This window comes from Mobula hypostoma, chromosome 5 (genome assembly GCF_963921235.1).
Source record: "Mobula hypostoma chromosome 5, sMobHyp1.1, whole genome shotgun sequence".
In the NCBI taxonomy this organism is placed as follows: domain Eukaryota; kingdom Metazoa; phylum Chordata; class Chondrichthyes; order Myliobatiformes; family Myliobatidae; genus Mobula; species Mobula hypostoma.
This window is the reverse complement of record NC_086101.1, coordinates 36,201,296-36,215,939: the sequence shown is the minus strand read 5'-3', so window position 1 is coordinate 36,215,939 and position 14,644 is coordinate 36,201,296. Positions and strand designations below refer to the sequence as shown.

Genomic DNA, 14,644 nt, shown 5'->3' with positions numbered 1-14,644 from the left:
ACACATCAAAGTTGCTGGTGAACGCAGCAGGCCAGGCAGCATCTATAGGAAGAGGCGCAGTCGACGTTTCAGGCCGAGACCCTTCGTTAGGACTAACTGAAGGAAGAGTGAGTAAGGGATTTGAAAGCTGGAGGGGGAGGGGGAGATGCAAAATGATAGGAGAAGACAGGAGGGGGAGGGATAGAGCCGAGAGCTGGACAGGTGATAGGCAAAAGGGGATACGAGAGGATCATGGGACAGGAGGTCCGGGAAGAAAGACGGGGGGGGGGTGACCCAGAGGATGGGCAAGAGGTATATTCAGAGGGACAGAGGGAGAAAAAGGAGAGTGAGAGAAAGAATGTGTGCATAAAAAAGAGTAACAGATGGGGTATGAGGGGGAGGTGGGGCCTAGCGGAAGTTAGAGAAGTCAATGTTCATGCCATCAGGTTTGGAGGCTACCCATACGGAATATAAGGTGTTGTTCCTCCAACCTGAGTGTGGCTTCATCTTTACAGTAGAGGAGGCCGTGGATAGACATGTCAGAATGGGAATGGGATGTGGAATTAAAATGTGTGGCCACTGGGAGATCCTGCTTTCTCTGGCGGACAGAGCGTAGATGTTCAGCAAAGCGGTCTCCCAGTCTGCGTCGGGTCTCACCAATATATAAAAGGCCACATCGGGAGCACCGGACGCAGTATATCACCCCAGTCGACTCACAGGTGAAGTGATGCCTCACCTGGAAGGACTGTTTGGGGCCCTGAATGGTGGTAAGGGAGGAAGTGTAAGGGCATGTGTAGCACTTGTTCCGCTTACACGGATAAGTGCCAGGAGGGAGATCAGTGGGGAGGGATGGGGGGGACGAATGGACAAGGGAGTTGTGTAGGGAGCGATCCCTGTGGAATGCAGAGAGAGGGGGGGAGGGAAAGATATGCTTAGTGGTGGGATCCCGTTGGAGGTGGCGGAAGTTACGGAGAATAATATGTTGGACCCGGAGGCTGGTGGGGTGGTAGGTGAGGACCAGGGGAACCCTATTCCTAGTGGGGTGGTGGGAGGATGGAGTGAGAGCAGATGTACGTGAAATGGGGGAGATGCGTTTAAGAGCAGAGTTGATAGTGGAGGAAGGGAAGCCCCTTTCTTTAAAAAATGAAGACATCTCCCTTGTCCTAGAATGAAAAGCCTCATCCTGAGAGCAGATGCGGCGGAGACGGAGGAATTGCGAGAAGCAGGATCTCCCAGTGGCCACACATTTTAATTCCACATCCCATTCCCATTCTGACATGTCTATCCACGGCCTCCTCTACTGTAAAGATGAAGCCACACTCAGGTTGGAGGAACAACACCTTATATTCCGTATGGGTAGCCTCCAACCTGATGGCATGAACATTGACTTCTCCAACTTCCGCTAGGCCCCACCTCCCCCTCGTACCCCATCTGTTACTCTTTTTTATGCACACATTCTTTCTCTCACTCTCCTTTTTCTCCCTCTGTCCCTCTGAATATACCTCTTGCCCATCCTCTGGGTCACCCCCCCCCCGTCTTTCTTCCCGGACCTCCTGTCCCATGATCCTCTCGTATCCCCTTCTGCCTATCACCTGTCCAGCTCTCGGCTCCATCCCTCCCCCTCCTGTCTTCTCCTATCATTTTGCATCTCCCCCTCCCCCTCCAGCTTTCAAATCCCTTACTCACTCTTCCTTCAGTTAGTCCTGACGAAGGGTCTCGGCCTGAAACGTCGACTGCGCCTCTTCCTATAGATGCTGCCTGGCCTGCTGCGTTCACCAGCAACTTTGATGTGTGTTGCTTGAATTTCCAGCATCTGCAGAATTCCTGTTGTTTGCAAATAAATAAATAAATAAGGGATGGGGTACGAAGGGGCGGGGTGGGGTATTAACAGAAGTTAGAGAAGTCAATGTTCATGCCATCAGGTTGGAGGCTACCCAGACAGAATATAAGGTGTTGTTGGAGGAACACCTCCCCTTCTTACCCCATCCCTTATTTATTTATTTATCCCCCCCCACCGCCCTTTTTCTCCCTCTGTCTCTCTCACTATAACTCCTTGCCCATCCTCTGGTTCCCCCCCCCCACCCCTTTCTTTCTCCCTGGGCCTCTTGTCCCATGATCCTCTCATATCCCTTTTGCCAATCAACTTTTCAGCTCTTAGCTCCATCCCTCCCCCTCCTGTCTTCTCCTAACATTTCAGATCTCCCACTCCCACTTTCAAATCTCCTACTATCTCTTCTTTCAGTTCGTCCTGATGAAGGGTCTCAGCCCAAAATGTCAACTGTACCTCTTCCTATAGATGCTGCCTGGCCTGCTGCTTTCGCCAGCATTTTTTGTGTGTGTTGCTTGAATTCCCAGCATCTGCAGATTTCCTCGTGTTTGCATTCTGGAAAGTTAGTGAGTTTTACATTGTGGAAACTACTTTTGATATGCTCAAAATCTTCCCTTTTGCATATGACTGAGCATAATTTACCACTTGAGTCAGTTACCTTGATTTGATGGAATATGTAATCCTTATGTACAGATCTGGTTAAAATACAGATGTAAATAGGTTAGGGACAGGATTCGCATTATGCTGGTGTCAGGTTTAAGGCTGTGTTGCTTAGTTGATTGACTAGACTGAAGTTGAGAAAGCTAATGTTTGGGAGCTCTTTTAAGATGAGACTGGTTCACATGGATTTAATTAGCAGGTCATGTTGCCAACTGTCCATGCACAGCTAAAGATTTCTCATTTCAATCACCCATAACCAGCAATTCTGCACTTCAAATATGTTTCTTCAAAGGAGCTTTTCGGGTTCAGGATTTTACTGGTGGTTTGATGTTTGACTCCTTTCTTTTACTGAGGAAACCCTTTTGTTTGTTCAACTGTTTTAATGGAGAAAACATCATTTCTGTTTGGTTCTTGAAAATCCTTCTGTAATAACATTGGCCATTGGTTCCCTTTTGGTGGAACTGATCCCAAGATATTAAAAATGTTGAAGGAGCTGTATAATAGAATTAATTATGCTGGTCATCATGAGTGGGTGTACTTTTGAATGTTGTACAGCCGTTCCTAAAAACAATAATCAAGCAACTTGATCACCAGCTTATAGATCTTCGGTTGTGGTGACTTCATTTTTACCTTCTAGTTTTCATTTGTGTCATCAAAATTCCAAAATTTGAAATCCATAATGAGTGAGAAAATATTCCCAAAGCAAGTCACTGCTCTCTGGATACAAATGAATATAAAGCATCATCTCTGTGGAGAAGGAAAATGAAAGATTATCAGAATCAGTTTTGTTATCACTGATATATGTACAGTGCCTATAAAAAGTATTCACCCCCTGCACCCCCCCCCCCCGGAAGTTTTCATGTTTTATTGTTTTACAACATTGAATCACAGTGGATTTAATTTGGCTTTTTTTGACACTGATCAACAGAAAAAGACTCTTTCATGTCAAAGAACAGATCTCTACAAAGCAATCTAAATTAATTACTAATACAAAACACAAATAATTGATTGCAGAAGTATTCACCCCCTTCAAGTCAGTATTTAGTAGTTGCACCTTTGGCAGCAACTACAGCCTTGAGTCTGTGTGGATAGGTCTCTGTCAACTTTGCAGTTCTGGACACTGCATTTTTTGTTAAACCATTCTTCTTTACAAAACTGCTCAAACTCTGTCAGATTGCATGGGGATCGTGCGTGAACAGCCCTTTTCAAGTCTAGCCACAAATTCTCAGTTAGATTGAAGTCTGGACTCTGACTTGGCCACTCCAGGACATTAACTTTGTTGTTTTTAAGCCATTCCTGTGTAGCTTTGGCTTTATGCTTGGGGTCATTGTCTTGCTGGTAAACAAATCCCCCAAGTTGCAGTTCTCTTGTAGACTGCCTCAGGTTACCATCCTGGATTTCCCTGTATTTTGCTGCATTCACTTTACCCTCTACCTTCATAAGCCTTCCAACTCCTGCTGCAGTGAAGCATCCCCACAACATGATGTAGCCACCACCATGCTTCACAGAAGGGATGGTGTGTTTTTGATGGTGTGCGGTGTTTGGATTACACGAAACATAGTGTTTAGACCGACAGCCAAAAAGCTTAATTTTGGTTTCACCAGACCATAGACCTTCTTCCAGCTGACTTTAGAGTCTCCCAGATGCCTTCTTTGGTCAAGATTGGTGAGTATTTTTCAACAGTGGCTTTCCCTTTGCCACTCTCCCGTAAAGCTGCGACTGGTGAAGCAACCGGGCAACAGTTGTTATATGTACAGTCTTTCCCATCTCAGCCACTGAAACTTGTAATTCCTCCAGAGTTGTCATCAGTCTCTTGGTGGCCTCCCTCACTAGTCCCCTTCTTGCATGGTCATTCAGTTTTTGAGGACTGCCTGCTCTAGGCAGATTTACAACTGTGCTATATTCTTTACATTTCTTGATGAATGACTTAACTGTACTCCAAGGGATATTCAGTGACTTTTATCCATCTCCTGACTTCGTGCTTTTCAGTAATCTTTTCGTGGAGTTGCTTGGATGGTACATTTGTCTTCATGGTGCAGTTTTTGCCTGGATACTGACTCACTAGCAATTGGACCTTGCAGATACAGGTGTATTTTCACTACAATCAATTGAAACACCTTGACTGCACACAGGTGATCTCCATTGAACTAATTATGTGACTTTTAAAACCAATTGGCTGCACCAGTGATGATGTGGTGTGCCATATTAAAGGGGGTGAATACTTATGCTATCAATTATTTTCTTTTTTATAATTGTAATTAATTTAGATCACTTTGTAGAGACTGTTTTCGCTTTGACATGGAAGAGTCTTTTTCTGTTGATCAGTGTCAAAAAAAGCCAAATTAAATCCACTGTGATTCAATGTTTTAAAACAATAAAACATGAAAACTTCTGGGGGTGGGGGGTTGGGGATTGAATACTTTTTATAGGCACCATATGTTGTGACATTTGCTGTTTTGCAGCAGCAGTACAGTAGAAGATATAAAGTTACTATGTTACAAAAACAAGTCGTGCAATAGAGGAATAATGAGGGTAGTGTTCATGAACTTATGGACCATTCAGAAATCTGATGGTGGAGAGGAAGAATCTGTTCTTAAAACATTGAGTGTGGGTCTTCAACTCCCGTGCCTCTGCCCTGATGGTAATAAGGAGAGGAGGACATGTCCCGGATGGTAAGAATCCTTAGTGACAGATGCCACCTTCTGTTGGGGAGGCCTGCGATAGAGCTGGCTGAAACTACACCCCCAGAGACCCTTGTCCTTAATACCAAGTGAACTTCAGTCAGAATGCACTCCACCTTACATCTGTAGAAATTTACAAGAGTCTTTGTGACATACTGAATCTCCTCAACTCTGATGAAATGAAGCTGCTGGCGTCCTTCGCGTGATTGCCTAATGTGTTGATCAGCCCAGGAGGGTGCTCTGGTTGCTAACTTCCATCCAAGGCTCAATGGGTAATACCCTCAATTCTGATTCCTGAGCGCAAATTGTTCTCAAATTCCAATGATGCATTCTTGATGGAGCGCTGCACTCTTAGTGGTGATACCTCTCAGCAGAGATGGTAATCTAAGGCTCCAAATAATGCACACAGATGCTGGAGAAACTCAGCAGGCCAGGCAGTATCTATCGAGAAAAGTACAGTCGACATTTCGGGCTGAGATCCTTTCAGCAGGAAAAAAAGATGAGGAGTCAGAGTTAGAGGGTAGGGGGGGAGGTGAGGTGAGGTAAAGGGTTGTGAAGTTGATTGGTGAAAGAGATACAGGGTTGGTGAAGGGGCAATTTAATAGAGGAGGACAGGAGGCCATGAAAGAAAGAAAAAGGGGGAGGAGCACCAGAGGGAGGCGATGGATAGGCAAGGAGATAAGGTGAGAGAGGGAAAAGGGGATGGGGAATAGAGAAGGAAGGAGTGCATTTCCAGAAGTTCAAGAAACTGATGTTCATGCCATCAGGTTGGAGGCTACCCAGACAGAATATAAGGTTTTGCTTCTCCAACCTGAGTGTGGCCTCATCACGACAGTAGAGGAGGGCATGGATATTTGGTCCGAAACGTTGACTGTACCCTTTTCCATAGATGCTGCCTGACCTGCTGAGTTTCTCCAGCATGTCGTGTGTATCGCTTGGATTTCCTCCATCTGCAGATTATCTCTTGTTTGTGAATCTAAGGTCCCATCAGTGTCTCTCATATGGATATAAAATATTCCACACTCTGTAATGCTGTCAATCTGTATTGATTAGGCTCCATTAACACAGATAACCTCCCGAGTTGCTTTATAGGCGTGTTACAAGACAAAGTTTGGCCTCAGGTTGGGTCAAGAACTCAGCACAACTATCTAAAGCCTTGGACAAGAAACTGATGTTAGCTATATTAATGAAGGAAAAATGAGAGAGATGTAGTGAAGGAATTTAGGATTTCGAATGAATTCTCTCTCTTGGTCTAAGCCAGGATTCAACCCTCAATTAAGATAATTTAGAACAAACGTTGACCTTATCACATTCCTTGTATGAGATTATTCTGTGTGCATAATTGGTTGGCATGCTTCCTACATCAAAACAGTAGTTATGCTTCAAACAAAGATTGTTAAATCCCCTCTTCTTCTATTCTCCCCAGTGGCCGCTTACCTGTTCTCCCTTGCCTGTCACCTCCTGCAGGTCTCGTCCTCTTTCCCTTTCTCCTATGGTACACTCCTCTCCTATCAAATTCCTTCCTCCCCACCCACCTGGCTTCACCTATCATCTAGCTATCCTCCTTCCCCTCCCCCCACCCCGCCTTTTTATTCTAGTGTCTTCTCCCTCCCTTTCCAGTCCAGAAGCAGGGTCTCAATATGAAATGTTGAAATGCTGCCTAAGCTGCTGAGTTCCTCCAGCATTTTGTGTGTGTTGTTAAGTCTAGAGTGCTTTAAGAAATGCTAAGATCCTCCCAAACCACCTTTAGGGGGTGGTAGTGGCACGGCAGGTAGAGCCATGGCCTCATAGCACCAGAGATGTGGGTTCAATCCCTCGGTGCTATTTAGAGTTTGCACGTTCTCCCTGTGACCAGGTGCTCTGATTTCCTCCCTGCTCCCGTGCAAGTTGGTAGGATAATTGCAGTTGTAAATGCTTTACTATGTAGGTGTGTGGTCGAATATATGGGGAGTTGATGCGAATGTGTGAACAATAAAATAAGATTAATTATTGATGGCCAACATGGACAGAACAGCCTATTCCTTTGTTTTTTGACTTCCCCTGTGCCCTCCAAGGCCAGGTATGTTCAAAGTTCAAAACAAATTTATTATCAAAGTGCATATATGTCACCACATACAACACTGAGGTTCATTTTCTTGTGGGCATACTCAGTAAATTTATAGAATAATAACCATAACAGAATCAATGAAAGACCTCTCCAACTTGGGTGTTCAACCAGTGTACAAAAGGCAACAAACTGTGCAAATACAAAAAGAAAAAATAATAATGAATAATCAATAAATATTAAGAACCTGAAATGAAGAGTCCTTAGAAGTGAGGCCATTTCAATGATGGGGCAAGTGCAGTTGAGTGAAGTTATCCCCTTTGGTTCAAGAGCCTGATGGTTGAGGGGTAATAACGGGTCCTGAACACTATGGTGTGAGTCTTTCGGCTCCTGTATTTCCTTCCTGATGGCTGCAACAAGAAGAGAGGATGTCCTGGGTAGTGGGGTCCCTGATGATGGATGCTGCTTTCCTGTGACAATGCTTCATGTAGATGTGCTCAATGGTGGGGATGGCTTTTCCCGACATGGAGTGGACCACATCCACAGCTTTTTGTTGGATTTTCCGTTCAAGGGCATTGGTGTTTCAGTACCAGGCTGTGATGGTCGCCATGATCTCTATCTTGGAGGCCGACGTTGGTACGTCTTTCAAGACGGTGACCTTAGCAAATAAATATGGCCCAATAGCGTACCTGATAGGGCTCTGAAAACGTGCCAGCCAACTGAGGGTGTGTTCAAAGACATTTTCAATCTCTCATTGCTACAGTCGGAAGTTCTCACCAGCTTCAGAAGGGCAACAATCATAGCAGTGCCCAAGAAGAGCAGGCTAACAGGGTGAGCTGCCTTAATGACTGTCGGCCAGTTGTACTCATATCTACAGTGATGAAGTGCTTTGAGAGATTGGTTATGGCCAGAATCAAGTCCAGCTTAAGCAAGGACCTGGATCCACTGCAATTTGCCTATTCTCCACAATAGATCTACAGTGGATGCGATCTCACCGGCTTTTCACATGGCCTTGGATGACCTGGACAATACTATTACTTATGTCAGGCTGCTGTTTATTGACTACAGCACAGCACTTAACGCAATCACAGTGCGCATGCGCCGGTCGTGCATGCAGCCTGTTACATCCGTTCCGACCAGTATTCTTACTTTTTTCTTCTTACTTTTTTAACTTTATTTTTTGTATTTTTTTTTCACGGTAACACGTTGAAGCTGCACCCTCTCTAATATGCCGGTAGAGAGAGTTTTATTTGGGTTTTTAGCGCTGGAAATAGTTACATTCCGACATGTCTCATTAGCGGGGCAACAGTATGGTCACATTGTTTATTCCAGGGACCAGCTGATTGAGCTTATGCCGGCCAGTTTAGCGAGCAGAGCAGCAGACACCCCTGCTAAAATCTGGAGGAAAACACACAGAGGCTGCAGAGGGGGATCACAAAGTCGAGGAAAGAGGACCGGGTCGAGACAACAGAGACTTATGGAGAAGAGGAGTTTGGTGGGTAATAAAATGGATGAGTTCACTGCGCTAGCCAGGAGTCAGAGAACATTTCGGGAGTGCAGTGTTATGTGTTTTACTGGAACGGGGCTGCACGAGGACATACCCGATCAAAACTTTTCCATGGACAGCTTCCAGACTGTTCTGGCTGACCGGAAGTGCACTGACAGCAGTAGGCGTAAAGGAGTTGGGTGCTTACTGTTCTGGTTAACAACGGATGGTGCAATCCGGGTCATATTATAATCAAGGAACATGTTTGTAGACTGGATATTGAACTTTTTGCTGTATTCCACCGAGGTACAACACTGGGCGTCGTGGGAGGTTGTTCCTGCCTGTGGCCATCGAACTTTGCAGCTCCTCCCCTGGAGGGTCAGACACCCTGAGCCAATAGGCTGGTCCTGGACTTATTTCCATCTGGCATAGTTTGCATATTGTTGTTTGATTGTTTGTGGGTTTTGTATTGCTATAGTTATGCTCTATTCTTGGTTGGTGCGGCTGTAACGAAACCCAATTTCCCTCGGGATCAATAAAGTATATCTATCTATCCTGCAGTTCTGATCAAAAAGCTCCAAAGCCTGGGCCTCTGAACCTCCCTCTGCAACTGGATCCTCAAATTCCTCACCATGCAGATCGGAAGTAACATTTCCACCATGCTGATAATCAACACTGGAGCACCACAAGGATAAGCACTTAGCCCACTGGTCTACTCTCTCTTCACCCATGACTCTGCGGCTAGACACAGCTCAAATGCCATCTGTAAATTTGCTGCTGATACAACGATTTTTTTTAACAGAATTTCAGATGGTGACGAGAAGGTGTACAGGAGCAAGATATATCAGCTGGTTGAATAGTGTCGCAGCAACAACCTTGCACCCAGCGCCAGTAAGACCAAAGAATTGATAATGGAGAAACGGTAAGACGAGGAACACACCTGTCCTATTGAAGGATCAGAAATGGAAAGGGTTAACAATTTGAAGATCCTGGGTGTCAGCATCTCTGAAGATGTATCCTAGGCCCAACATATTGATGTGTTTACAAAGAAGGCTTGACAGCAGCTATATTTCATTAGGAGTTTGAGGAGATTGGGATTGTCACCAAAGACACTCGCAAATTTCTACATATGTAGAGTGGAGAGTATTCTAACTGGCTGCATTTCTGTCTGGTAAGGGGGGCACTGTGCAGGACGTAAAAAAAGCTGCAGAAAGTTGTGAAGTCAGTCAGCTGCATCACAGGCACTAGCCTCCCCAGCAGAACCAAGTTTACTATCACCAGCATGTGTCGTGAAATTTGTTAACTTCGCAGCAGCAGTTCTATGCAGTACATGGTAACACAGAAAGGAAAAATAAGTAAGTACATCAATTACAATCGGTATATGTATGTATATTGAAGAGATTGTAATCAGTTCAAAAACAGAAGTAATATATATTTTTTAAAAGTGAAGTTGTGTTCATAGGTTCAGTTTCCATTTAGAGATCGGATGGCAGAGGGAAGAAGCTGTTCTGAATCGCTGAGTGTGTAATCTCTGGCTTCTGTATCTCTTTCCTGACAGTAACAATGAGAAGAGGGCATGTGCTGGGTGATGGGGGTACTTAATAATGGATGTCGTCTTCCTGAGTCTCCGCTCCTTGAAGATGTCTTGGGTACCACAGAGGCTAGTACCCATGATGGAGCTGACTAATTTTACAACTTTCTGTAGCTTCTTTAGGTCCTGTGCAGTAGTCCCCTCCACACTAACCCCCCCCCCCCCCACGTAGCAGACAGTGATGCAGCCTGTCAGAATGCTCTGCACGGTACATTTATAGAAGTTTTTGAGTGTCTTAGTTGACAAACCAAATCCTATTGAAGTGCAGCCACTGTCTTGCCTTCTTTATATGTTGGGACCAGGTTAGATCCTCAGAGACCTGGACACCCAGGATCTTGAAATTGCTCACTCTCTCCATTTCTGATCCCTCTATGAGGGATTGGTTCATGGTCCCTTGTCTTACCCTTTCTGAAGACTACAATCAGCTCTTTCGTCATACTAACATTGGTGCAAGGTTGTTGCTGTGACACTATTCAACGAGCTGGTATATCTACCAACAATGGTTGTATCATCAGCAAACTTATAGATGGTATTTGAGCTATACATAGTCACACAGTCATGGGTATAGAGAGAGTAGAGCAGTGAGCTAAGCACACACCCCTGAGGTGCGCTAGTGTCGATCGTCAGCGAGGAGGAGATATTGTCAGAGATTGTAGTCTTCCGGTTAGGAAGCCGGGGATCCAATTTCATGAGGTAGACTGTGAGGTCAAGAGTCCATTTTATCATACCAGGGAACCATTCAATAGTCTTGTGACAGTGGGGTATAAGCTGCCTTTGAGCCTGGTGAAATGTGCTTTCAGATTTTTGTATCTTTTGTCTGATAGGAGGTGGCAGAAGAGAGAATATCTGGTGTGTGTTTGATTATGTTGGCTTCTTTACTGAGGCAGAGAGATGCGTAGGCAGGGTCCATGGAGGGGAAGCTAATTTCCATGATACTGTTGAAGCGTTTTGTGATTTTCACATACTGGTGGTTGGGTACACAATCAGGCGTGAGCCTTGAAGCTTCTTCAGAAAGTCTTTGCTTTCAGCTCACCATCCGTCCACAGCAGCTCTTCATCAGTCCTTGGTGCTGGCAGAAAACCACTGCTGCCACCTAGTGGTCTGTTGTGAAACACTCGCACCCACTCAGCCACTAGCAGCAATGTCAGCTGAGGCACTGAATCTGCCCTACACAGGGGGTGGGGTGTCTATGCTCTGATTTAGAAGAATTAAGCAGTGATCTCTTTGAAATGTACAAGACTGTGAGAGGAATTGGCAAGATGGATGTTTAGAGACTGTGTCTAGTGTTTGAGAATGTCAAATGAGGAGTCATTATTTCACTACAAGAGCCTCTACTTAGAGCAAGAATCTTCAGAGTTTTGCAACCCTCGAGCTGTAGTTGCTAGTAAACATACACCTGCAGAAGCTTCCCGCTCCCTTTATCTCACAACCCCGAATATATTCCCTGGTTGATGAAATTAACAAAGCCTTTGGAAAGCAGACCAAGGTGCAACCTCTCCAGATTGGGTAATGTACCACTCCATTCAGCATATTCAATGATAGGTTTTAATTTTCTTTTTATTTGGAGGTACAGCATGGCAACAGGCCTTTCTGTCCCTTTGAGCCTGTGCTATCCATGTGACCAGTTAACCTACTAAACTGTACATGTTTGGAGTGTGGGAGGAAACCCATGTGGTCACAGGGAGAATGTACAAACTCCTTACGGACAGTGGTGGGAATTGAAAGTGGGTCACTTTCCATGGTGATCCATTTTAGACTATGACCTCCCAACCTGTTCCTACTCTTCATGGAGGGAGCACCTATACATCCCCAAAGATTGTACAACAGGCCATTTGGACTAGTAGTCCATCTAATAGTTACCTTGGAGATTTCAGTTTTGAGGAGAGACTGGATAAGATGGATTTCTTTCCTCTGGGGTAGAGGAGGCTGAGGGAAACCTGATTTGATTTATACAGTTTAGTTAGATATGAATATGGTAGGTAACAGAGAGCATTTCCCTGTGGGAGAGGCGTCCAAAACTGGAGGACAGCAGTTTAGGGTAATGAGAAAGAGGCTTAAAGAGGATCTGAAGAAGAATGTTTTCACCCAGTGCATTGTTGGTACCTGGAGTGTTCTGCCCAAGTCGGTGTTAGAGACGGGCACTGTCTAGCATTGATGAATAATCCAGACAAGCACTTGGATCACCAAGGCCTCGAGGGCTACAGGCTGAGTGTTGGAAGGAGAAGATAGTGGTCAGCATGGATTTAGTGGGCCGAAGAGCCTGTTTCTGCACTGTGTGACTCTGTGAAAAGTAGTTCTTAGGGTAAAGTGAAGATGAAGCTGCCAGACTGTCATTAAAAACTCAACTGGCTTGTGGAAGGAAGTGTGCAAAAGGCAACACCCAAGTCCTGAGAATAATTGAATGTTTATTTAAATTGAAGCAAGTGTGGGCAAAGGAAGCTAGAATGAATGCATGACTCCCTCACTCAAGAAACCTTTAGTTCAAATATTGATGCCCTGGAGGTCTCACAGCACTATTAAATACCTATTACTCCTCCAGGACTGCCAGCAACCCAGGAAGTACAACTACAATAATGTCAGGGAATAGTTAGTAACTAATATTAATTATCAGAGGCGGCGTTTTAATCTCACGTTAGCATAGAATCAAATAGTTTCCACTGCACATGGTGAGATGAAATAGTTGCATTTGGATCTTGCTGTGCACAGTGATGGCAGTTTCCTACTTTCAGGAAGAGGTCATTCACTGGGAGAAGCACGGTAGAAGGGCAGATTCTACTCTTTGTGGTTTTTATTTCATCTTGGATGCTGAGCATTGCAGTTTTCCGGTCTGACAGAACATCATAAGACATAGGAGCAGAATTAGGGTATTCAGCCCTCATCATCCCTGGCAGAACAGCTAGGATGCTTTACTGTCTTAATGGATCTGTGTATGTAAGTGGTGCTTCTTATTGTTGATAAAGACATGGATAAGCCAGCTCTGCTTTGTGGTCAGTGAGATGATAGGGAAAATTCAGACTCCTGGTGGCTCTGAGATTTTCCACGTCTGCTGAGAACCTGGCTACCTGCTGGCCATAAGCTCGTTTGGATTTGATTTGAAATATTCCTACAGCACTCATTGTGGATGATTGCATGGGAAATTGTGAGCCGTTAGAAGTCAGCAACATCTTGTGGAAGTTGGCTGCAGTGGAGAGAGGGGGGAGAGAGGGAGTGCCAACAGTCTCATGAAGGAAGAAGAAAAACAAAGGTTTGTGCTCCTTGCTAGTGTCTGATGGTATAATCTCAGCAGCTTTCAAAATATACCCCGTTCAATGTCCTCTTTCCAAGTATAGAGTTGTAAAATTTAACACTTTGAATGCTAGGTGTGCGTGGTAAGTAAATTATTTATTGTCCTTGATATTGCAGTTATTACTGTACAGCATGAGGCCACTCAGCCCATCAGTTCTATGCTGGCTGAGCATTCTCATCAGCCCCATTTCTCCCTCCTTATTTCCCTGTGCCCCTGCAGCTTATCTTCTCTCTCTCAGACACACACCATCAACTTCCTTTTGATAACGTTGCCACTTACCTACACTGAGGGGTCATTTACAGTAACCAGTTAACCCAACAGCGCGTTTTTGGGGTGTGGGAGGAAACCAGAGCACCCAGGGGAAACCCTTGTGTCACAGGGAAACTCCACACAGACAGCACCCATGTCCCTGTTGCCCCCTCCATTCCACCATCATCAAAACAAGTTTTTCCAGAGAGTCTTCCAAGTTAGAAAATGTTTTATGAAAATTCAGTCATACTTGAATGGTAACACATCCTGAATAAGGGTCTTGACCTGAGAAAACTTCTGTTTATTCATTTCCATAGATACTGCCCGACTTGCTGGGTTCCTCCAGCATTTTGTGTGCGTGTAGTTTTGGATTTCCAGAATCTGCAGACCTTCTCGTGTTAATATTTGAATCATATTATGTTTGTGAAGACTTCTCCACATTGTGTTCAGGAGAGAAGATCTTAGAGAAAAAAGTTCTGCATGAAGTGAAAATGTTAATTATGTTGTAATTATTAATTCGGTGAAGAAATGTGCCTGCAGTCCTTGGGAGATTGAATTATTATACGCAAGCCCTAATGTGCAGGTTGAAGTATGTCACAGGAATTTACATTCAACACTCGTTAAATTGCAGTAAATGTAACGTTTCAGCATTGGTGTAAAACTGGAATGCTTATTTGTTACTTACTTTAAATTGCTTGAAACCTTCGTAACCAGAGGCAGCTGTTCCAAGGTCCATTGCTGATCTCTTGGGATAATTTCAGGACTATGTTGTTGGGCCCTGTCTTTTACGGCAGAAGCAATAAACATGACAGGCTGTTGGGTTACCATCTGTTTAAAATG

At 44.6% G+C, this 14,644-nt stretch overlaps 1 protein-coding gene across 2 annotated transcripts in view; it reads left to right on the top strand.

The window, feature by feature from the left end:
• The window catches only part of pcca (propionyl-CoA carboxylase subunit alpha), a 489,189-nt gene that overhangs the window by 352,063 nt on the left and 122,482 nt on the right, over positions 1 to 14,644 (top strand). The gene's annotated exons all lie outside the window — the stretch shown is intronic.